The sequence below is a fragment of the Bubalus kerabau genome, chromosome 10 (assembly GCF_029407905.1).
Source record: "Bubalus kerabau isolate K-KA32 ecotype Philippines breed swamp buffalo chromosome 10, PCC_UOA_SB_1v2, whole genome shotgun sequence".
Classification (NCBI taxonomy): domain Eukaryota; kingdom Metazoa; phylum Chordata; class Mammalia; order Artiodactyla; family Bovidae; genus Bubalus; species Bubalus kerabau.
In genome coordinates, this window is record NC_073633.1 from 91,518,781 (window position 1) to 91,543,574 (window position 24,794).

Consider the following 24,794-nt stretch of genomic DNA (forward strand, 5'->3'; position numbering starts at 1 on the left):
CAGGGCCTGGGGTGATGGCCAGGAGGTGTGTTATCCCCAAAGCACAAAGCATTCCTCCTCCTAGTGACTGGAATGGCTACACTTGTCGAGAGACCGTGAATTGGTTGCCTTGAAACTAGACTTAGACTAGCAGTTGGTCATTTTTCATAGTTACCCAAGCCTCGCATTAAGTTTTCTCAGTCAAGACAACAGAAGGCATGAGTAGCCTCAACCCATGGAAACCCCTATTCTGCCTATTGGAATGTCTTTTCATGGTGTTGGAGAAGACTCTTGAGAGTCCCTTGGACTGCAAGGACATCCAACCAGTCCATTCTAAAGGAAATCAGTCCTGGGTGTTCATTGGAAGGACTGATGTTGAAGCTGAAACTCCAATACTTGGGCCACCTGATGCGGAGAGCTGACTCATTGGAAAAGACCCTGATGCTGGGAGGGATTGGGAGCAGGAGGAGAAGGGGACGACAGAGGATGAGATGGCTGGATGGCATCACCGACTCGATGGACATGAGTTTGAGTGAACTCCGGAAGTTGGTGATGGACGGGGAGGCCTGCGTGCTGTGATTCATGGGGTCGCAAAGAGTCGGACACAACTGAGCGACTAAATTGAACTTTCATGGTACATAGAGGTTAGATCCTCTTTAATGTCTCTTTCAGTTTCACCCGGCTTCCTCTGACATTCTATATTCTACTTCTTCCCTGATTCTAGGCAGCCCTGTCTGAGACGACTGGTGCCCACCGCTGGCCTCAGGCCATGCCAACTCTTCCGAGGAAGAGTCTGGGATCTTTCCCCTTTCTCTGGTTTGTACTTGGAGCTCTAGCGACAGAAGTAGCAGCTCTGCCTCCTGGTGGACATTTGAGGCAGAGCACCCTTCTCCAATTCTGAAAGTGAAGTGAAAGTGAAGTCGCTCAGTCATGTCAGACTGTTTGCGACCCAGTGGGCTGTAGCCTATCAGACTCCTCCGTCCATGGGATTTTCCAGGCAAGAGTATTGGAGTGGATTGCCATTTCCTTCTGCAGGGGATCTTCCCGACCCAGGAATCGAACCGGGGTCTCCCGCATTGCGGGCTGACGCTTTACCGTCTGAGCCACCAGGGAAGCCCATGGTTAGGGGAAGAGATTTTTTTTTTTTTCTTTGTTCGCTCTGATGGAAATAGCAAAACTTGACAGAAAAAAAGAACAAAAAAAAAACAAAAACAAGTTTTTTTTTGTCTCTTTATTTTAGAAGATCAGATTGATTTGGACGTAGAAAATACTCTTGTTTCTCTGGCCTGGACTGCTTTTTTTCCTTCTGCCAAGTCTTGCTATTTCCATCAGAGTGAACAAGTTTTCCTTGCCCCTTCTCTCTATTTCAAACTCCACCTCCTTCATAACAACTTTTCTGACTCTTCTCCTATATATTTTATGAATTTCAGCTGTGCACAGACCCAGCACACGAGTGCACACTTACTTGCTGTCTTTACTGTTGTTTCCTTGAGAGTGGAGGCCAAGTCCTGGGTGTCTTTTATGTTCATAGAATAATGCCCAGCACAGGCCTGGGGACAAAACCTGCTCTCAGGCCCTTGTGGATTAATTGATTAATTTCTCCAGAAGCAACTCCAAGCCTTTGCTTTGATAAACTTTCCTATCAGTTCTTTGGGGGTGGGGGGTGGGGTGGGGAGATCTAGATAATGATCTAATCAAAGATAGCCTTGGACAGGAAGGAGTTTCACAAAGCAGTTTCATAAGAGAACACCACCCCATGGAGAGAGGGATGGGGAAGTGTGAAGAGAACTCTGAAAGATGAGGAAGGTGAGAACACGGGAAGGTCAAAGGATGAAAAATTAGAGGTGGGGGTGGGGGGCACTTTGCTTGTGGGATCAGAAAGGCAGCGCAGCTTCTAGAGCAAGCTTGCTGTCCAGACCCCACCACTTGCAGTGTGGCCATAGGCAAGCTTACTCTGTTCTCTGTGCCTCCGTTTTCTTATCTGTCAAGAAACCACCCGTCTCCTGGCCTTATTCTGGGGATAAATTGAGCTGATACTTGCAAGGTGCTGAAATAGTGCCTGGCGCATAGTAAGTGCCATATAACAGTTGGTCAGATTATTTTCCAATGTAGCTGTCTTGTAGATAGAATGGAGGAAGGTTATGTGACCTTTTTGTTCCCTTTGCACTGATTTCCTGAGCAGGCCATGAGCTATGTGGTCGTACAGGTCTGGGTGGATTCCTGTCCCTGTTCCTAGTTGTTTGACCTTGGGCAGATCATTCTACTTCTTGGAGTCTCAGTTATCTCATCTGTGAAGGGGAAGGGGGGCAGATAATTGTGGTTACCTCGAAAGACTGTTGTATGCATTACACGACTGTAAAAAGCCTGGCATATCAAGAGTTTCATAAACAGAAGATATAGTTGTTATTATCTATGAGAGGAGCCATAGATAAAGGAGAACAGAGTCTCCAAAATCTTTGAGGTTTCCAGAAACATTGAACGTAGTGAATAGCAGTGAGATCAGCTCAGTTCCTGGAGCTTAGGGGTGGGAGGCTAGGCCCTGGATCTGGGCCACGACTGGATATCAACATCTGAAGAAACCAGGAATGATTGGGCTTGTGGATCTGCTCTAGGAACGTTTTCTGCCTGAGGGCCGTACTAAGGGTGTGGACTCAGTCAGGCCAGGTGCCAGCAGTGGGAGGCCCCTTCTTCCCAGAAGGGGGGCCTTTAGTAAGAGAAGGCGTGGGCAGGGTGGGCCTTGGAAACCTGTTGTTGAGTGTGTATGTGCGTGACTGTGTGTATGACTCTGTGTGTGTGTGTGTGTGTATGTGTGAATGGCCCAGAGACCTCCTGCCCCAGGAGCTGGCCTCCTAGGCCTGGCATGGCCATCCGCATGGCTGAACCTGCCTGCACAGCTCCTCAAAGCTGCCCTTCCCAGCCCTGACCTGGGACATCCTAGAGTGATTGCCGGCAGCTATCCGAGGGGTGGTGGGAAGGAGGGTTGTGATAGTCTTACAGTCAAATTACCCTTCATTCCCTTCGGCTGCATTTATGGAAAAGTACTAAATGGAATATACAAAGCTGTGATGCAGTCCTTCGGGTTCTTTTCGAAGGGGGAAGGAGGATTGCAAAATCCAGCGATGCTAGAGTGTTGCAATCACAAACATGTTGGGAATCACTTTTACAGTCCCCTGTGACCCAGGAAGAATTGCGGGCCCTGGCAGGCCAGAGTCTACGCTAAGTAAGTTGTCATTCTGGGATCCCAGACAATCTTAGGAGCTGTTTGGGGAGTGTGGAGGGATCTGTAAGCCTCATTTCAAACTCAGGTTTCCAGTCATGGCAAGGGAGAGGTGGGCCCCAGTGACTAGTACCTGGAGCAGAACTCAAACCTAGCTTGTGAAGTCACGAAGGTGCTAATATTGGTTGTCTCTGGGGAGGAAGGAATGTGGTTTTCATTTTCTCCTTTTTGCTTGTTTGTACTCTCTGATTTTTGTTTTTGGCGAGCCCACATACTACTTTTGTAATAAAAATGTTTTTTAAATGTTCCCAGCAGAACAGTATGTTTGGTTTTTTTATGGGTAACAATAATAAATGAAAAGACTCAGAACTCAAAACACCTCTTGATTTTTTTCCTTCTCCCCTCCTTTCCAGAAGAAATAGATGCTCCTGATGAAACCTTGGGCAATTCAGATAGTCAAAGTAAAAAATCACCTGTAATCACATCGCAGAGGTTTTTGCCAACCATTTAAATTCTCCCTCCCTTTCCTATATTGGAAACTTCAGTTTTATACTTTTAAATTTATACATTGTAGTTTTCATGAAAATAAGAGAAGGCTAGAATACTGTTTTATAATCTTGTTTTTCTATATCATACATCATGAATACAGACAATTTTTTTCTACCTGATCACTTTAATAGTTAGTCAGATAGGATTCTAAACATCCAGCAATCAATCCTGTATTGTTGGACCTTTGGGTTGTTTCTAAGTGATTTTCTATTCTAGACAAGGATGCAAGAAGCTCCGTGGCTAAATTTTTGTGCACATTTGAGATTATTTCATTCGAGGTGGGCCGAGGGCATGCTCCTTTGTAAGGCTTGTGAAACATAGCTGTGCCGTCAGTACAGTGTCAGAGAGGATGGTGTGCAGCCCCTGTTACAAATGGGAAGGGAGTATTGGCTCAACCAATTTCTAGCTATGCAATCTTGAGGAAATGACTTACCCTCTCTGCGCTTCAATTTCCTCAAATGATAATAGCTTATGGAAAGAGACTGTTGTGGGGACTGGATGAAAAAGATGTGTCAAGTGGTACAGCACATCATAAGCCCTCAGTAAATGGTGATTGTTTCTGACTCATGGACGGTCTTTTCTTCGGGGCAAGAAGTTGTCTTTGAAATTGAGGTCTGGTTGCCTGGGAAAGTTGGGGGGAAGAACTGGAGTGGGTTTAAATGGTGAAGGGGGAAGACACTGAGACATGGGCGTCTCAGGCACAGTGGCAGGAATCTGTCTGCCAATGCAGGGGACACAGGTTTGATCCCTGGTCCGGGAACATCCCATGTGCCATGGAGCAACTAAGCCCACGTGCTACAACGACTGAGTCCATGCTCTAGAGCCTGCATGCCGCAACCAATGACGCTCGTGTGCCTACAGCCTCTGCTGTGCAACGAAAAGCCACCACAGTGAGGAGCTGACACACCACAATGAACAGTAGCCTCTGCTTGTTGCAACTAGAGAAAGCCTGTGCACAGCAAGAAGACCCAGTACAATTAAAAAAAAAGTGGACAAGTGACCGAGAAGGGGCTGATGAGGGGGTTGTTGTCTAGTCACGGAGTCATGTCTGACTCTGTGATCCCAGAGACTGCAGCACGCTAGGCTTCACTATCTCCTGGAGTTTGCTCAGACTCATGTCCATTGAGGCGATGTAGGCTGAGGAAAAGTTAGCAGAGGAGAGCGTGTCCTTGAGGGAGATGGAGAACCCAGTGGACAGGGTGAAATGTCCACATGGTACAATCTGGAGCTTGGAAACCGAGCCAGGTGCCAGTCAGTCCCTCTGCCGCCTAGGAGGCCACCTCTGTGAGATCCCAGATGGAGCCTGTGTCCTGTGGTCCCCAGTCCCGTGAGGCTGCTTTCTGCCTTTCTGCTCTCATTCTCATACTGCATCACTCCAGGCCAGGGTTCTTTTTGTTCCTTGAGTGCGCCATGTTCCTGCCTGTTGGGTGGCCTTGTACGTTCTTTTTCCCCCTGCCAGTAATGTCCAGTCTTCCTGGCGAATTCCCAGGCACCCTTCAGATCTCAAGCTTAAAGCTTACTTCCTCAGGGAGGCCTTGCCCAACCATTTGGTTTCAACTGGCCGCCTTCCTCCTGTTTACTTTCTCTGGGCCTCTGTACCTACATAGCAATGTCAGAGTTTGTAGTTATTGTGTGTTTGTGATTTTTTATCCTTGGTGTTCTCACTGGGCTGAAAGCTCCATGAAAGCAGAACAGGTTCTTTTTTCTTTTTTTTAACTCACTCTGTACCCCTGATGCCCAGCACATAGTCGACACTCAACAAACAGTTACTGAAACAGAAGAAGAATAAGCCAGTTCATTTGTGACCTGTAAAATACCTTGATGTTCCCTGCTGTGGCTTCAAACCCATCCTAACTGATGCTGGCTTTTTGGCGGAAGGAACAGGAAATCTGGGGGCTGTGAGGACTGCTTTAGCCAGTTCCTCTCTTGTCCTCTCCCTTGAGGAAGTAGGCTTCCCCTTCTAAGACTAGAAACTTTTTAGCCAGCGCTTCTGAAGCTGGTTGTTGTCGTTCAATCTCTAAGTCATGTCTGACTCTTTGAGACCCCATAGGCTGACTATAGCACGCCAGGTTTCCCTGTCCTTCACCATCTCCCAGAGTTTGCTCAAACTCATGTCCATTGAGTCAGTGATACCATCCAGCCATCTCGTTCACTGTTGCCCCCTTCTCCCGCCCGCAATCTTTCCCAGCATCAGGGTCTTTTCCAATGTTCTCAAACTTAAATGTGTGTATAAATTACCTGGGGATGTCCTCAACATGCTAATTCTGATTCTGTGGGTCTAGGATCCTCCTTAGGGACAGGTATCTTTAACAAGCTCCCGGGTCAAACCCATGTTGCTGGTCCCAGGATCACTCTGAGCAACAAGTCTTTGAGTTTACAGCTTCCTTCTGTTTTACCCGCAAACCATTCCCACGTCTCCCTGGAGAAGGGAAAGGCTACCCACTCCAGTATTCTGGCCTGGAGAATTCCATGGACTGCATGGTTCATGGGGTTGCAAAGAGTCCGACAGTACTGAGTGACTTTCACTTTTCTATTCCCATGCCTAAGATTGAGTCGCTGCTCCCTCTGCTGGCCACGCAAGGGCATGACAGTCATTGACTAGATAAACAGCATGTCCGTAGTCTGGTGATCCAGTGGCTAAGACTCTGTGCTCTCAATGCAGGGGGCCCAGGTTTGATACCTGGTCGGGGAACTAGATCCCACATGTCACAACTAAAGATCAGCTAAAGATCCTGCGTGCCACAGCTGAGGCTCCGTGCAGCCAAGTAAATAAATAAAAATAATAAATGTTTAAAAAGACAGCATGCCAGAAATATAAAACTTACACAAAATTCTTGGGGAACAAGATCTGCTAAAAGTAGACGAGCACACAAATGTTAATAGCACTAGAAAAATGTGCTCTTAAGAATATACTCTGTAAAGGATCCCAGCTATGCTGAGGCAAAGAAATTCCTGGAGCCGAAGGAAGTTAAGACTGGGAGGAACCCTTCAATTCATCTCTTCATTGATTTTCTTCTTTTGCTGCTCTTGGCTTTTCCCACATTTTTTTTTTTTTTTCTTAATCAGGGCTGCATTATGAATTTCATGGGCCCTGGGAAATTTGGTCTTTGAAGGTCCCTTTCTCTATAAAAATTAATTCAAAATTTCTTTTTATGACTACATTGTTATAATGATTAATAGTCTAAGAAAATTTGAATCAATTGTCCTTTTTGGAAAGAAAAGTTAATTTTTTTCTTCTGATTTTTAAATGAAATTAAAATATTTTTGTGGGTTCCTAAAAAATATCATGGGCCCCAGCGCCATCCTCCTGTGTCAGTCCTGTTCTCCACGAGGTGGCAGAGAGCATAGTCTTGATGCTGTTCGAATCTGCCTACCCATCTGCTTTTAGTGGAAGATCTTGCTCCCTGAGAATTTTGTCTGAGTTTTAAAATTCTTGTGTGTTGTCTCTGTCTGTACACCCAGGAGTGTACTAGATGCCTTGAGGGCCATTGCGCTGTGCCAGCAGGTGACCAGACTGACCATGTTAAATGACTTAGACATATACTGTGCCTGGAGTGTTCACTATGTGCCAAATGCCTTAAACCTATCACCTAAGTTTCAGAGCAGCTAATACCCATGCTGTACCCTGGAGAACACCAGAGCTGAGAAGGCGACCTCATTTGCTCACATCCCAGGAGAATAGTTAGCAGATCTGGGATTTGAGCCCCAGGCTTGTCTGATCCTCTCCGCAGGCAGTGACAGGACATACGATGAGATCCCTGCCTGGATATAAGTTTCCAAATATATGTTACACTATCAGAGCTACCGGGGCAAGACGTCAGGGAGAGCTGGAGGGTCTGGGCGAGGAGAGAGACTGAAGGCTGGCTTTGGAGCAACAGCCATTGCAGAGAGATGAAATGGCAGGGAAATGCCCTTGAGGCCACAGAGATGTGGGGGGTGGGGGTAGGGTCTGCTGGTTCAGGGGACCAGAGGAGACGTCCCAAGTGGGGAGGAACTCAAGGTTCGGAAGCAGAGGGTGATGAGGCAGAGTATGGCTATAGGGAGTGAGGGACTTGGGTCCAGTCTGATGTTCAGTGAGAGTTTCTTTGTTTCTTTCCTAAAATAGTCCTGAATCATTAATAACTTAGTCAAGTTTTCTCCATCCTCCTGCCTCAGTTCCTCATCTATCAAATGGGAGTGATGAAGCTTGCCCTGTCTTCTCAGATGTGTCAGGAAGCTCAAATGACTGTCAGTCTCACAGGGATAGGGAGCCTGTGCCTGATTCAGGCTGTAACCTGGGGGCCTGGGTGCTCAGCACACGTTTGGTGAAGGCACGGGCGGCACACCCACAAATCCCTTGAAAAGTCGCGACAGAAGACAGCATGGCTGGAGAAAGAGCCCTGAGCCAGAAGAGGGCGCTCTTCAGTGAAACAAAGTTTGATGTAAGAAACCCCTAGGATCTTTCTGCAGGATTGGAGATTGAGAATCTGCATCCCTAGGCTTTGCATTTGGCTTTAGGATTTAGGAGGTCAAGTCATTCTATTCTAAATTCTTATATCTAAACCTACCTTCACTCTAGTATCCTAACTAGGAAAAGAAGCTAAAATGTAGTTTCTCTACTTCACATTCTCTTAATGCTTTAGGCACTTAGTAGAGATGTCATTATTTTTATTTGGAAAGACAGAGCTTAACAGAGCAACTACCTATTAGATCTCATGATTTTGTGGGTCAGGAATTAAGACAGGAATTGGCTGGGAAATTCTTCTGCTCAGCATGGCAAAGACGGACATCCTCCGTGGTACTCAGCTGGGGGATGGGCTGGCCTGGAGGGTCTGAGATGGCTTTACTCGTATGACACAGATGTTATTTAACATTTTATGTGGTTAATATCTGCCTCCTTCACTAGTCCAGGAGCTACCAAAGGACCGGAACTGTGTTTGTTTTTCGTCTATCATTTTATCCTTAGTGGCCGGCACAGTGCCTGGCCAACTTAGACTTAGTAGATAGCATTCGTTAAATGAATCAATGAGGTAATTCTTTTTTTAAAAAATTAATTTTTGGTTGCACTGGGTCTTTGTTGCTGTACATGGACTTTCTTCTCTAGTTGCAGCAAGCGGGAGCTACTCTGTTGCAGTACTGGGGCTTCTCATTATGGTGGCTTCTCTTGTTGTGGAGCACAAGCCAGGCTCTAGGTGCCTGGGCTTCAGTAGTTGCGATGCACAGGCTCTAGAGCTTGGGTTCAGTAGTTGTGGCAAACCAGCTCAGTTGCTCCAAGGCATGTGTCATCTTCCCGGATCAGGTATCAAACCAGTGTCCCCTGCATTGGCAAGCAGATTTTATCCACTGTACCACCAAGAAAGTCCATGTAATTCTTCTTTTTTTTTTTTTTTTTTGCCACAGGCTTGTGGGATCTTTGTTCTCTGGCCAGGGATGGAATCCAGGGCCCTGGAAGTGAAATTGCTTAATAGCAGTGAAATCCTAACCACTGGGACTATCAGTGAAATTCCCAGTGATGTTATGCTTATAAAAAAGGGTCAGGATCCTCGAGAAAAAGGCACAGGTCGGAGAAGGCAATGGCAATCCACTCCAGTACTCTTGCCTGGAAAATCCCATGGATGGAGGAGCCTGGTGGGCTGCAGTCCATGGGGTTGCTAATTGAGTCGGACACGACTGAGCGACTTCACTTTCACTTTTCACTTTCATGTATTGGAGAAGGAAATGGCAACCCACTCCAGTGTTCTTGCCTGGAGAATCCCAGGGACGGGGGAACCTGGTGGGCTGCCGTCTATGGGGTCGCACAGAGTCGGACATGACTAAAGCGACTTAGCAGCAGCAGCAGCAGGAGTTAATGATGATGATGATAGTAGCTTAGTAAGTGCCAGGACTGAGCTAAATACTGTCCAACCTGCCTGGTTGGCATTATTTACCCCCATTTTACAGATGAGGAGCTGACATGCCTTCAAAGGCTGAAACAATAGATAGGTTTTATGTCACAAATGAGAGGACCCAGGGTAAACTCAGGTGCCCTGGAGGTCAAGCAAGTTATTAAAAGGAGTCATCTGAGAGATAAAGACCTGGGGATGAAACATCCAAAGGCTATCCGGTATGTTTTCAAATTAGTTCAAACAATGTTCCAGATCCCTGCTTCTACATTATCCAAATAATAGAGGCAAAGCCATTCCCGGTGATGAGGCGAAGATTCACTTGGGTGTCTATCATCACATTCACTTAAACTGTTGCTCAAAATCCACATGATTGTTTCTTCTTCATCCTGGATTTATTCATTTGTGTTGTTTCTGCACAGTTAGAATGTTCTGCCAACATGTTGTAACACTTCTTCATTTGATCAAAGAACAGGTTGGCCTGTCATCATGAGCCTAGCATCACAAAGCAACGTGGGTTAGTAACAGTGCCCTTGATTGAAATTGCCTGTGGGGTCAGAGTATTAGTGGATTATCTGAGGCCCAGGCTTATTGTGGGCTCTGTCTTGCAGGAAGGCCTCTTGTAGATCTTGCTACTATGACGGGGGAATACCCTAGGTTGCCAGGAAATTCCTGTCAGGGCAGGCTACTGACTTCCCTGCACCCCAGGGATTCTAAGCCCAGCCCCTGAAGCCAATCAGCAAAAGAGCTGCCTCAAACTGACAAGCAAAACGAAGCCCAACAAAAGCAGCTGGAACCCAAACAGACTTGGGTGAGGCTGGGAGGGGAGTCAGGTCTGGCGTCATCCAGGCTCTGGGCCAGGCCGTTGTCATGGTGACAGCCAGGCGGCTTACCAGCGGGCAGCGGAGCCAGTTCTCTGCAGGGGGGAAGCCTGAGTAGGGGGCTCCCCCCGGGGGTGCTATGCTTCTCCAAGTAATAGGAACCTGCAGAAAAGGCATGGTCACTTCCAGAGAGAGGCTTCTTCTAGCAGCAGCCAGGCAGTCTGCCTGGGGTTGTGGGAGGGCGGTGGTGGCAGTGGGCTCAGAGAGGTTGCCCAGCCTCAAAGGGAGGGAGATGGTCATTGAATCAGCAAAGAGGCCTCTGGAAAGGCTGGAAGGCTTTCCGGGCAGAAAGGATTTACAGCTGTGTTAGCTTTCTGGGCAAAACATGAATTGAAGTAGATCACAGAGTTCTTTAAAACAAAACAAAAAAACCCCACAAAGACAAAAACAATACATACACAAGAGTGGTCAGTGGAGAAGAGAAAGGCTTTTGGGAGGCTCAGAGATGGCACATGAAAATGTTTTATGTCCTTCTCTGGGAGCTTTTTATTATTTTCTTTTTCTTCAGTTCTGATGATCACAATTTAAGTCATTATCTGGAGGAATGAACAGCTTTCAGTGAAAACAGAACATAAGAAAACCTCTGTTGTGTCGGGCAGGGCTGAAAAGATGTTCACGTCCATGAGAGTGAATTACTTCAGGGTACAGAAGAGACTCCCTTTCTGGCTAAAGTGTGATGTCAGCTAAAATAAATGCAATGGAGGAAAGAATCTTGATACCTTCCTCCAGACATCTTGCTGCAAAAGTGTCTGTCATACGAAATACTGTATGATTCCTCTCACGTGAAGTGTTTAGAGCAGTCACTTCATAGAGACAGAGAGTAGAAGGGTGGTAGTCAGGGGCTGGTGGCGGGGAGATTGGGAGTTAACGGTTTCATGAGGATGGAGCTGCAGTTTGAGATGAAAAGAGCTCTGGAGATGGGTGGTGATGGCATTTGGCCAAGGAGGTACTGAAGGCCATTGAATTGTACACTTAAAAATGGTCAAAATGGTAAGTTCTGTGCTATGCGTGTGTGTGTGTTAGTCGCTTAGTTGTGTCCAACTCTTTGTGACCCCATGGACTATATAGCCCGCCAGGATCCTCTGTCCATGGGGATTCTCCAGGCAAGAATACTGGAGTGGGTTGCCATTTCCTTCTTCAGTGTTATGCATATTTTTCCATATACATATATACATTTTAAACGGTCAAAGACTGTCTCCCGTTGTACCCGGCAGTGGCATTCGCTTGGAGGCTGACCCCCAGGGCTTGTTGGCTCAGCTCTCTGAGCCTTTGCTGTGTCATCCATTAAGGAGACATATCCATCTTCAGCCAAAAGGGAAGAATGGACATGAAGGCATTTAGCAAACAGAAATCCACCACAAGGACGTGAAATGTGATTAAGATATTATTTCAAAATTCATTTTTAATGTATCCAAATGCCAAGGGACAAGTTGAAAGGAGAAAGGGGGAGCCTTGAGGAAACTAAGGAAAGAATTATATTTGGCAGTTAGAGGAATTGGAAAAAAGCCCAATATTTTAGGAGAGGAGGAGAGAATTTTGGGCTCATTCTCAGAGGCCAGAAGGTATGACCAACTTGGACCGTCACAGCAATTTAAAATACTTCTCCCTTTTGCTCTGCTTAAATTGAGAAACCAGTTAAGCCCACCCTTCAGGAGGAAATGAAATTAAACAGTGTCAAAACATCACCTCTCAAATTTCACGAAGGGAAATGGTGCAGTTACAACACAATGCTGGGTGGGAGTTTGTGGGATCTTGAACCCAAACACGTGGTGGAACTCAAGTCACAGAGAGTCCCAGGAACTGTCAACAGCTTACTCAAAGCAACTTTTTTTTTTTTCCATTTTAAGAAATAGACTTTTCACCACCATTACCACTTATCGAATATATGTCCTATTAGCATAAATTAGCACCAGGCACTAATGTAAACACGGTACATACCATTTCTTTTCATCCGTTGTAAGAACCCGGCAAAGCAAATCTTTTTTTTATAGATAACAACCTGAAGCTTATGTCTGGAATTTGTTCTCTCTGGTTCTTTATTTCCTCATCTATAAAGTGAGAATAATGTTATAGCTAGAGAAGCGTAGTGGCTTGCCTCAAACCACACAGCTGGGAGGTCGTGATGTCAGGATTTGAGCTCCCGTTCATTTGACCCCAAAACTCTGCACTGGAATACACTGAAAATTCACAATTACTTATGAGAAGCTTATGAAACAAAATGGGTAATGAATATCTTGCTCTGAGAGCAACTAGAACAAGGAATTGGTAAATTGCTTTTTCGTGACATTGTGTGATATCACATCAACATAGGAGGAAGAGCCATGAGCATTATGGGTTAGCAGGGATGTGGCTCTAATGTTGGATGAAACCTCTGAGTACGAATATGAAACAATGCTTGGCTGTGTTATGTATGTGCGTGTCATGTGTCTTGCATGTTTTGTTTCATGTATATTGTATGGTGCATGGGTTATGGATGTATTGTGTCTTCAGTAATTTGTGTTGTCTGTGTGTATATGTGATGAGTGTATTATGTGTAAGTGAGGGAGACTTGCATGATAACCAGTTTCTTTAACACTGAAGACAAGACATTCCAACAGCCAACACGAACTTGGTGCTCACTCTGAGCCAGGCGCTCTTCTTATTGCTGTGTGTATAATAACTTGTTCATCCTCACAACAGTCCTGTGCAGTAGCTGGTAACATATCTTCATTTTTTGCAGGAGGATCGGAGGCATAGAAAGATCAATCAAGTTGCCCCAGACCGCCTGGAGAGTAAGAAGTGGAGCTGGGATTTGAACTCAGAGAGACTGGCTTCAAATTCTGTGGTTTTTTATTCTTTCCTTAATTGGTACCCCCAGATTACCACATGAGAATGGATAGATTCTCTGGATAGAGAGCCTGTGGACAATGTGAACACACGTGGCCAAGATAATCCTCCTAAATCAAATGTTAGCCAAGGTGAACCTACTATTGCTGGCCTTGTTGTGTTATGTGTGATTCCCATCAATTTAATAATTATTAAGAATTGAAATTAAAAGATGCTTGCTCCTTGGAAGAAAAGCTACGACAAACCTAGACAGCATATTAAAAAGCAGAGACATTACTTTGCCAACAGAGGTCCATCTAGTCAAAGTTATGGTTTTTCCAGTAGTCATGTATGAATGTGAGAGTTGGATCATAAAGAAAGCTGAACGCTGAAGAATTGGTGCTTTTGAACTGTGGTGTCGGAGAAGACTCTTGAGAGTCCCTTGTACTGCAAGGAGATCCAACAGTCAATTCTAAAAGAAATCAACCCTGAATATTCATTGGAAAGACTGATAACTGAAGCTGAAGCACCAATACTTTGGCCACCTGATGTGAAGAGCTGACTCATTTAAAAAGACCCTGTTGGGAAAGATTGAAGGCAGGAGGAGAAGGGAACAACAGAGAATGAGATGTTTTGGTGGCATCATGGGCTCAGTGGACATGAGTTTGAGCAAGCTCTGGGAACTGGTGATGGACAGGGAATCCTGGCGTGCTGCAGTCCATGGGGTCACAGAGTCGGACATGACTGAGCAACTGAACTGAACTGAACTGAAGAATTGAAAAGTTGGTTGAGAAAATCCTATAGACAAAATGGTTTCATTGATTTGTTCCCTCAAAACTGGGGGCCACCTGGAGATGATCAGTATCTATGGATAAGATGTTCTCTAGGGCATGAGAATAGTCTGATTTCTTTGAGATAGGATGGCATTTCCCCTCTTGCCTTTCTCCAACTGTCTTCCTGGGCCTGTCACTTTTAAGTTGAGGATAGCAGAAAGAGGTCTTTGGTAATGCCCATCAAGGTGGAGAAAGAGTCTGAGCCTGTTACTATGGCAACATAAAGGAGATGATTAATCATCCATCCATCTAGCCATTAATCCATCCAGCAAACTCTCAGTGATGAATGAGATAAAGTAGTTCTTTTTGTGGAGGATCTATTCCAGTGGAGAAAAGAGACTTCAAACAAATGAATAAACAACAACAACAACAAAAAATACAAGTCCAGATGGAGATAAGGCTATGAAAAAAATAAAGCAGGAAAAGAGGAGAGTGACTAGAGTGGAAGTGTAGGCATATTTTAGATAGTGTGGCCATAGACCATTATCTGAGGCTCTGCAAAGAGATTAATCCAATTGCACAAAGAATCTGATTATCTTATACATCTGCATCCCAAGCCCAGACCCCACTCTCAGTGGGGCTGCTTTCTTCTTGTTCACCTTTTCCCACAGGATCTGATGGCTACCTATTTCCCTAAACCTTTAGCAGTGGAATGGAGGTAGATCATGGACATTTTAGGAAGGAGAGAAGGACAAGGTGAAGCCAGATCCTGGGGAAGAAACAAAAAGTTTCAAGGACTTGGAGATCCCTGGGATGAAGAATGTAGTGAATGTTCATTGGTTACCTCTTCTCCCTGCTTCCAAAAAGCATCCAGATTCTCCTTCTGGGTTTGGGTGGGATGTCAAGAGGGTTTCTGATTGTTTGAAGCCAATCTGGAGAATATCAATCCTTTTGCCTCCATGTTTGGTTCAGATGGAAGGTGACTTGAGTCTTCTGATGGATGTGGCAGTGAAATTCTCTCCTCTCCTGGTATAGACACAGATACAGGTAGCTGTATGTCCATCTTGTGACCTTGATGGAAGCCATCTGAGGACAAGGCTACCACATGGGCAGAAAGCATAAAACCCACAGCACTGGTTTTTCCCTATGTGAATCAGTTTGTTGTGAACTCCAACACTTTGGCCACCTGATGTGAAGAACTGACTCATTTGAAAAGATCCTGATGCTGGGAAAGATTGAAGGCAGGAGGAGAAGGGGACGACAGAAGATGAGATGGCTGGATGGCATCACCGACTCAATGGACATGAGTTTGAGCAAGCTCTAGGAGTTGGTGATGGACAGGGAGGCCTGGCGTGCTGCAGTCCATGGGGTCGCAAAGAGCTGGACACGACTGAGCGACTGAACTGAACCAACTTATTCAACACATTATGTATGCTTGTTGTTTGCTAAGCACTCTTTTACATGCTTAGGGAAAATTTCTGTCCAATTTTTGCTGGCTTTTCTTTGACTAGCATGGGAGGAGTGGTGGGCAGATGATCATCAGAGTCAGATTGCTTGGGTTTAAATCCTGGTTCCACCACTCCCTGGCTGTGTGACATCAGGCAAGTTATTTAACCTCTCTGTGCAACAGTTAACACATGCAAAAGGAGATCATTGACGTGTCTACCTCAAAAAATTGTTGTGAGGATTAAATGGGTTAAGATGAAGGGTGTAAGATGGTACCTGGTGTGTGATGTGCCACTTGACCATGGTTTCGGTACAGAGGACTTATCTGTCCAGCTACTGGGGGTGCTCAGTTGCCAGTCCTTTACGAGGATTGCCCCTGTTGAAGGTGATCGTGTCACTCAAGCCCATGGTCTCTTTAGGGGATCATTTTGCATCCAAGGACTGACCTATGAGATCTATGAAGGCTGGATCCCTTGCCTCCACTCAGGACAACTCTAAAAGGACACCCCAGTTCTAGAGCTCTGGAAGGTTGATGAAGGCCTTTGTTGGCTTTCCATCTCAGCTCTGTTTCTCCCTCCGTCCAGTCCTGCTTCATTTCCTTCCCTTTCTGCAGATGTTGATCCAAACAGCACATCCTGTGTGTGGTCTCAGAGTTTGCTTCCTGGAAACCAACCTATAACTTGATCAATGTTAACTGGCATCATCATCACCCAAAAGCAGCCTAAGGGAGAGAGAAAATAACAGAAAGAGTGCAAAGGGGAGAGGTTTCCCTTCTAACTGGGAGAGGCTGGCCATATATAGGGTGCAGTGTAGAATGGCTAGGACAAAGACCTTCTTTTTAATTGAAAAGAAGGTTGGTACACAATGTTCTGTTAGTATCAGATGTACAGCAAAGTGATTCATTTATACATATATATCTGTATATATTTCCTTTTTCAGATTCTTTTCCATTATAGGTTATTATGATCTTGTACTTTTTTGAGGAGCTAGAGAAGTAGTTCAATACAGTTCAAGAAGTGGGGGTCCTTCCTAAATCTCCATCTCCATGACTTCTGTGTGCATTGGGGTTGATGACTTGAACCTGAAGTAAAGCTCTGTGCTCTGTGTATGAACTCGATTGGCCAGCATTGAGATTTTTATTTCTTAATGTACTGTATCACCCCCTCTCCTCTGATATTAAGGGAGTAGTAAACTCTTGAGAGTCCCTTGATGCTAAAGCTGAAACTCCAATACTTTGGCCACCTCATGCAAAGAGTTGACTCATTGGAAAAGACTCTGATGCTGGGAGGGATTGGGGGCAGGAGGAGAAGGGGCCGACAGAGGATGAGATGGCTGGATGGCATCACCGACTCGATGGACATGAGCTTGAGTGAACTCTGGGAGTTGGTGATAGACAGGGAGGCCTGGCGTGCTGCGATTCATGGGGTCGCAAAGAATCGGACACGACTGAGCGACTGAACTGAACTGAACTGAACAGGATTACACTCTTACCTTGCCATTCAGTTTCCTGCCGTGGCTCTTCTGGAAATTTGGCAAGCGCTCTTCATATATAAGGTTTCCCTGGTGGCTCAGATGGCAAAGAATCTGCCTGCAATGTGGGAGGCCTGAGTTTGATCCCTGGGTCAGGAAGATCTCCTGGAGAAGGGAATGGCAACCCACTCCAGTATTCTTGCCTGGAGAACCCCCACGGACAGAGAAGCCTGGCACACGGGGTCGCAGAGAGTCAGACATGACTGACTTTCCCTTTCCTCACATATAAAAGCTCAGTTTAACGCTGTGATGGGGGACCAGCTGAAAAGGGACAGAGGCTTCTGGTTTTAAAGCTGCATGGGGGCAGGATACTGCTTTCTTAAATCTGGAGAGACATCAGGATCCTGGTGTTCATAGTCTGAATCTGGCAAATAGAAGCTGGGATTTAGCCCTAATTCCCGTCCAGAGATTTGCTGGAGGAGGAAGCCTCTGCCTGTCCTCTGGCTTTTTAAGTCAAGTGATGGTGATGCAGGAAAGCAGACTGGCTGCTCTTTTTTTAAATGTTAATAGATTCGATTGAAATGCACAATCATCATTCAGAGGGCCCACCATGGGCAAGCACTGCATTCATGCCAGCGCATGTAAAAGGGAGACAGAGAGAGAGAGAGAGAGATGGTAGGAAATACAGAGACAAGAATACAGGCTCCCTACCATTTGTAGGGGAGATAAACCATGTTCCCAAATAACACGTCACATGGCACAATGGTGTGTGCATCCAATTTAGAACCAGACAGACCATGTTCAGATCCTGAAGCCCAATTCTGTTACTGAAGAATGTAGTTTTGTATTAGGAGTGATACAAAGAGCAATGGGAACCAATGGGTAGGAGGTGGTAAAACTGAAAAAAGGAACTGTCTTGTCTTTGCTGTGTAATTTAAGAGTATTCAACTCTGCTACAGAAAACTAGAGACATTATGTATAGTAGTAAGTCGCTTGTGAGTTATCTTAGACACAGAGAGAATAAACAGAATGTATATGTGTTGAATATAGATAAAATGATGAAAGAAATGAGAATGTTACTTATCAACAGAGAGATGAAAAGGCTGGAGTGGGTTGCCCCTTCCTTCTCCAGGGGATCTTTACAACCCAGGGATTGAAACTGCATCTCTTGCATCTCCTGCACTGGCAGGTGGATTCTTGACCACTGGACCACCTGGGAAACCCACCAATGAAAAGACCAACAAAACCTTAAATATTTACAAGGCTTGGCTCATGTCTTCTCTAGGTGGAAGCAGTGTTACTCTCGAGATGGCTGTCCAACTGTGACACTCATTATGTCCAAGAAACATAGATAAAATCCTTAACTGCTCAGCAGATTAACTGGGGTGCTGTGGTGTGACCGGGGTACCTCCCCCTGCATCTTCCCGATAGAGGCAGTTTGTGCCTTGGTTCCACATGCCATCCTCCAGACGATCCCCTTGGCTTGGCCTTACCTCTGAACGCTTAGCTGCACCATGAGTGGGGAAGCTTGCTATGGCAGAGAAAGGACGAGATATGTGAATGTGTGTTATCCAGGATTCAGGTAGGTGATCCTTCTACCTGCTGGCACTTATCCCAAGTGTGTTTCCCTGTCCCTTGCTTCTCACCGGGTTTTATATATTTATTTATTTTGGCTGCGCTGGGTCTTCGTTGCAGCGTACGGGCTCCTCATTGTGACATTCGGGCTTCTTTAGCTGTGCGGATTTAGCTGCCACACAGCATGTGGGATTGTAGTTCCCCGACCAGGGATCGAACTTGCATCCCCTGCACTGGAAGGTGGATTCTTAATCCCTAGACCACCAGGGAAGTCCGCTTACTATGTTTTAAATTGATTAAATAAATTATGTGATTCAAGCGTCTTAATTTGGTCTGCAAACCTTCCTGCTCTGTGACCTCTGGGGTTGCCTGCCTGGAGGTAAAACCGGTGGCTCCCCTCGCCTCAAGGTAACCTCCCAGATGACAGGGGAGCTCACGTGAGGCTTTCTGGGAGCAAAGCCCGACCAAGGGATTCTTGCGCGGATGATTTTCGAGGGGGTTCTCTCTAGAGAAACGTCTCTGAGAATGTGAAGAAAACAGGATAGGTGAGGGGCAGAGAGGCCAGGCAAAGATGAGGTTCTGCTGAGGCATAACAGGAGCTCCGGAGTGGGGCTGGCACTGCAGGTTTGCCCTCCCTGGAGACAAGAGGGCCAGTCTTTTGTGCCTTGTACCAGGGGATGGGGTGCCAGCCTAGAAACAGGGGTCTGGGTAGGGCACCGGCAGCATCTGCTACAGGTGATTAGCCCAGGTGAGTCACAGGGCGAGGGAGGAGAGAACATAGTCGGTTGGGAAAGTAGGGGGAGAAGGGATTAGAAAGACAAAGTGCAGTGTGACTCGGAGGGTCTGAAAGCCAGAGCAAGAAGTTAAGACCTGATTCCACCGGCAGGGAATCAGGAGCCACGTGTGTGCTCTAGAGCACATGTGTGGAGCAGAGCTTCGGAAGAGTCATGGGGCAGTGGCATGTGTTGGGAGGAAGCTGACGGCAGAGCGAGCAGCTGGGCCTGGCTGGGCAGTCATATAGGTAACTTGGACCCTCTTTCTTTCTCCTCTGTGGCCTTTGGATAGCTCTATATACTCAGAAGGCTACATCCCAGGGTCTAATCTTGCAGTCATCTCCCTGGCCTCAATTTTACAGAGTATCTTAAGAATCAGCCTTGCCTGGAAGGAAAAGGAACTGGTACCAAAAGCTCCAAGAGGTTGAGCCTTCCTAAGCCAGGTGGGTAAGGAGGGGAGAGCCACATTGCTGAAGGCAATGCCTAGAAAAGGACATTGCATAGAAAGCTCTACCAGGCTGGCTGCAGAGGGCTGCTAATCCTGGACTTGTACAAACCGGGCTGGCTGCAAGTGGGGTGACTTGATCTCTAAGTAATACAGGGCTTTTAAGCCTTTGGCTTTTATCCAAGGCATTGCAGCCACCTAGGTCAGTGGCAGGTCAAAGATTCTTGGCCTCAGACCAAAAGTCACCCTCCATTCAATGATCCTTCCTCCCTGCAGAGGTTTGGACTATCCATCAAAGCCTTAAGGACAGTGGTTCTTAAACTCCAGCATAAGAAATACTACCTGGAGTGCTTTCTAAAAGCACAGATGTCTGGACCCCACCCACAGAAATTCGGATTCAGTAGGTCTGGGGCAGGGGTGAGAGATTTGCATTTTAAACAAGTATTCTGGTGACTGGGAACAGGTGGTCCAAGGATCATAACGGGGAATAGGGAAAACCCAGCATTCATTTGCTCAGGAAACACAACAGCCTGTGAAGTAGGTAAAATTATTTTCATTATTTTCTGTTTATAGATGGATAAACTTAGGTTCAAAGGGTTTTACTAAACCGTTCAAGGACTCAGAACTAGTAAATGACAAAGATCAGGATTCCGATCTATGTGAGCTCTTGAAAAAGAGTAATAGGAGATCGAGCTGACTGCACACATATGCAGGCCTGCACCCTGATACCTCCCCATATAAGCCCACTGTAGCCAGGCCAATGATATCAGTTAGGAACAGGCTGGGGGCTGCTGCAGTAAGTGAGCCAGCAAGTTCATTTCTTGCTCACATTACATGGCCATTCAGACCAGCAGGGGGCTCTGTTCAATTCAGTCCCTTAGGGACACAGGCTGATGAAAACTCTGGCTTGACATGCGCTTCCACTAATACAGAGGCGAGGAGAGAGGACACTGGCTCTTGAGCCACGCATTTCTGTCTGGAAGTGACATGGGTGTCACGGCTGCTCAAATTTCATTGACCAGGCAAGTCCCACAGCCATGTCTGAGTTCATCAGGGTGTAGAAATGTAAGCAGGTGTGTAGTTCACCAGGCCAGCCTGCTCATCAGACCCTGACATACCTTCTTTCTCATGTCTATGCTCTTCTATCTCTCTGAACTGTCTTGGCTCTACTTCTTGGCCAGGCTAACTGGACTCAAGGGTCTAATTCTACACTCACCTGCCACCAGCTCTGGGCAGCCTTTCCCAGCCTACCCAGGTTGGTTTATGTGCCCCAGTGTCCAGGTCCCCAGAGGGCTTAGAAATGGAATATTTCCTGCTGTATCAGTAAACAAAGATGTCACAGGCGTCAGTGACTGCAGCCCTCTAATGTGAGCCTGTGAGCCCTAAGGGAACTCAGGAAGGAGGCGAATACCTGCGATCTGTTGTTGCTGTTGTTCAGTAGCTACGGCCGAGTCTTACCCTTTGGACTGCAGGGTTTGCAGCACACCAGGCTCCTCTGTCCTGCACTGTCTCTCAGAGTTTGCTCAAATTCTTGTCCGCTGAGTCAGTGATGCTGTCTAACCATCTTATCCTCTGCTGCCCCCTTCTCCTTTAGCTTTCAATCTCTCTCAACGTCACGGTCTTTTGCAAGACGTTGGCACTTCACATCAGGTGGCCAAATTATTGGAACTCGAGCAACAGACCTTCCAATGAGTATTCAGGATGGAGAAGGGAATGGCAATCCACTCCAGTATTCTTGCCTGGAGAATTCCATGGATAGAGAAGCCTGGTGGGCTACAGTCCGTGGGATTGCAAAGAGTTGGACACGACTGAGTGACTAATACACATACAACCTTCTTTAAGAACAAACTGTCGCATTCCACATGACTGCTGGAAAAACCATAGCTTTGACTATATGGACCTTTGTTGGTAAAGTGATATCTCTGCTTTTTAATATGCAGGTTTGTCTTAGCTTTTCTTCCAAGGAGCAAGCGTCTTTTAATTTCTTGGCTGCAGACACCAGCTGCAGTGATTTTGGGGCTCAAGAAAATAAAATCTGCCACTGTTTCCACTTTCCCCCATCTATTTGCCATGAAGTGATGTGACCAGATGACATGATCTTAGTTTTTTCAGTGTTGAGTTTCAGGTCATCTTTTTCACTCTTCTCTTTCACTCTCATCAAGAGGCTCTTTAGTTCCTCTTCATTTTCTGCCATTAAAGTGGTATCATCTGTATATTTAAGGTTGTTGGTATTTCTCCCGACAATCTTCATTCCAGCTTGTGATTCATCCTTCCCAGCATTTTGTACGATGTACTCTGCACCTAAGTTAAATAAGCAAGGCGACAATATACAGCCTTGTCATACTCCTTTCCCAATTTTGAATCAGTCAGTGGGTTCCGTATGCAGTTCTATTAATAACTGTTGCTTCTTGATCCGCATACATACGGTTTCTCAAGAGGTGAGTAAGGTGGTCTGGTATTCCCATTTCTTTAAGAATTTTCCACACTTGGTTGTGATCCACACAGTCAAAGGGGCTTCCCTCATAGCTCAGTTGGTAAAGAATCTGCCTGCAATGCAGGAGACCCCAGTTCAATTCCTGGGTTGCAAAGATCCCCTAGAGAAGGGAAAGGCTACCCACTCTGGTGTTCTTGGGCTTCCCTAGTGGCTCAGCTGGTAAAGAATCCGCCTGCAATGCGGGAGACCTGGGTTCGATCCCTGGGTTGGGAAGATCGCCTGGAGAAAGGAAAGGCTACCCACCTCCAGTATTCTAGCTGGAGAATTCCATGGATTGTATAGTCCCTGGGGTCGCAAAGAGTCAGACACGACTGAGGGGCTTTCACTACACACAGCCAAAAGTTTTAGCATAGTCAGTGAGCAGAAGTAGATGTTTTTCTGGAACTCCCTTGCTTTCTTCGTGATCCAATGAATATTGACAATTTGATCTCTGATTCTTCTTCCTTTTCTAAACCCACATTGTACATCTGGAAGTTCTAGGTTCACAAACTGCTGAAGCCTAGCTTGAAGGATTTGAGCATAACCATGTTAGCATGTGAAAGGAGCGCAAATGTATAGTAGTTTGAACATTCTTGGCATTGCCCTTCTTGGGGATTGGAATGAAAGCTGACCTTTTCCAGTCCTATGGTCACTGCTGAGTTCTCCAAATTTGATGACATATTGAGTGCACCAGCACTTTGACAGCATCATCTTTTATGATTTTAAACAGTTCAGCTGAAATTCCATCACCTCTGCTAGCTTTGTTCATAGTGATGCTTCCTAAGGCCCACTTGACTTCACTCTCCAGGATGTCCGGCTGCAGATGAGTGATCATGCCGTTGTGGTTATCTGGGTTATGAAGCCCTTTTCGTACAGCTCTTCTGTGTATTCTTGCCACTTCTTCTTAATCTCTTCTGCTCCTGTTAGGTCCTTATTGTCCTTAGTTGTGCTCATCCTTGCATCCTCGGAACTCTGCTTTCAGTTGGCTGTTGGGTATATGTTTCCCTTTCTCCCTTGCCTTTTGCTTCTCTTCTTTCCTCAGCTATCTGTAAAACCTCCTCTGATAACTACTTTGCCTTCTTGTGCTTCTTTTTCTTTGGGATGGTTTTGGCCACTGCCTCCTCCTGTACAATGTTACGAATCTCCATCCATAGTTCTTCAGGCACTCTGTTTATCAGAGCTAATCCTCTGAATCTATTTGTCACCTCCACTGTATAATCACAAGGAATTTGATTTAGGTCATACCTGAATGGTTTAGTGGTTTTCCCTACTTCAATATAAGCCCGAATTTTGCAATAATGAACTCATGATCTGAGTCACAGTCAGCTCCCTGTCTTGTTTTCGCTGACTGTATAGAGCTTCTCTATCACTGGCTGCAAACAACATCATCAATTTGATATAGGTATTGACCATCTGGGGATGTCCATGTGTAGAGTCATCTTTTGGGTTGTTGGAAAAGGGTGTTTCCGATGACCAATGTGTTCCCTTGACAAAACTCTGTTAACCTTTGCCCTGCTTCATTTTTCACTCCAGGGCCAAACTTGCCTGTTACTCCAGGTATCTCTTGACTTCATACTTTTGCATTCCAATTTCCTATGATGAAAAGGACATCTTTTTTGTTGTTAGTACTAGAAGGTGTTGTAGGTCTTCATAGAACTGTTCAACTTCTGCTTCTTCGGCATTAGTGGTTGGGGCATAGACTTGGATTACTGTGATGTTGAATGGTTTGTCTTGAAAATGAACTGAGATTATTGTCTTTTTTGAGATTGCACCCAAGTACTGCATTTCAGACTCTTTTGTTGACTATGAGGGCTACTCCATTTCTTCTAAGAAATTCTTGCCCACAGCAGTAGATATAATGGTCATCTGCTATCTAGCAGCCATCAGATCACAATCACTCCCTATGGTGAGCCCTGAGGAGAGGAAGCTCAGGATGTAAAAACACAGGATGCTGGCCCCAGCCCAGACTCTTGTACCTTCCTACATGTAGTAAAGCACTAAATTCCTTAACTTGGGATATCTGGTTTTCCTTAATGATAATCTTTTGATGTTCAGACTCCCTGCCCTTTGTTGCAAAACTTCTATGTAATTTGGCTCCCCTCCCTGTGTCTCCTTGGAGCAGTTTTTTTTCAGGGTTACTTCAGATGCTGTCTTCTGGGCTTAAGTCCTAAACATTTCTGCTGAACAAAACGTAACTCTTCACTTTTAATTAGGTAGAGAATATTTTTTAAGTCCGCAGGGCCCTGGGCTGATCCCCATTGGGGTGTATGTCATATTGCATTGTAATTGTTTCCTGTCTGTCCCCCAGCCGACCGGGTGAAGGGCTCCAGAGAGATGGGGAGAGTAGCAGTGACAGGCCTGGGTGCTCCAGCCCCTGGAAGGCAGGAGGCCTGAAGGAGCTCAAGGACGGAAGATTGGAGTGATGAAGAGCTGGGTTCTGGCTGGCAAGAGCTACCCTCCATTCCCCACAGGAACAGGATTTCAAGGGGCTTTAGAAAATGGGGAAGAGGAAGGCACAAAATCCATGACTGCAGGATAAGCCAACCA

General features: G+C 45.9%; 1 long non-coding RNA gene across 1 annotated transcript; it reads left to right on the plus strand.

Moving 5' to 3' along the window:
* Positions 1-1,695: 1,695 nt before the first annotated feature.
* On the plus strand, positions 1,696-24,794 carry LOC129620670 (uncharacterized). The gene is made up of 3 exons (XR_008698649.1): positions 1,696-1,785; positions 13,207-13,444; positions 24,556-24,794. It is a non-coding gene; the product is annotated as an uncharacterized LOC129620670 (long non-coding RNA).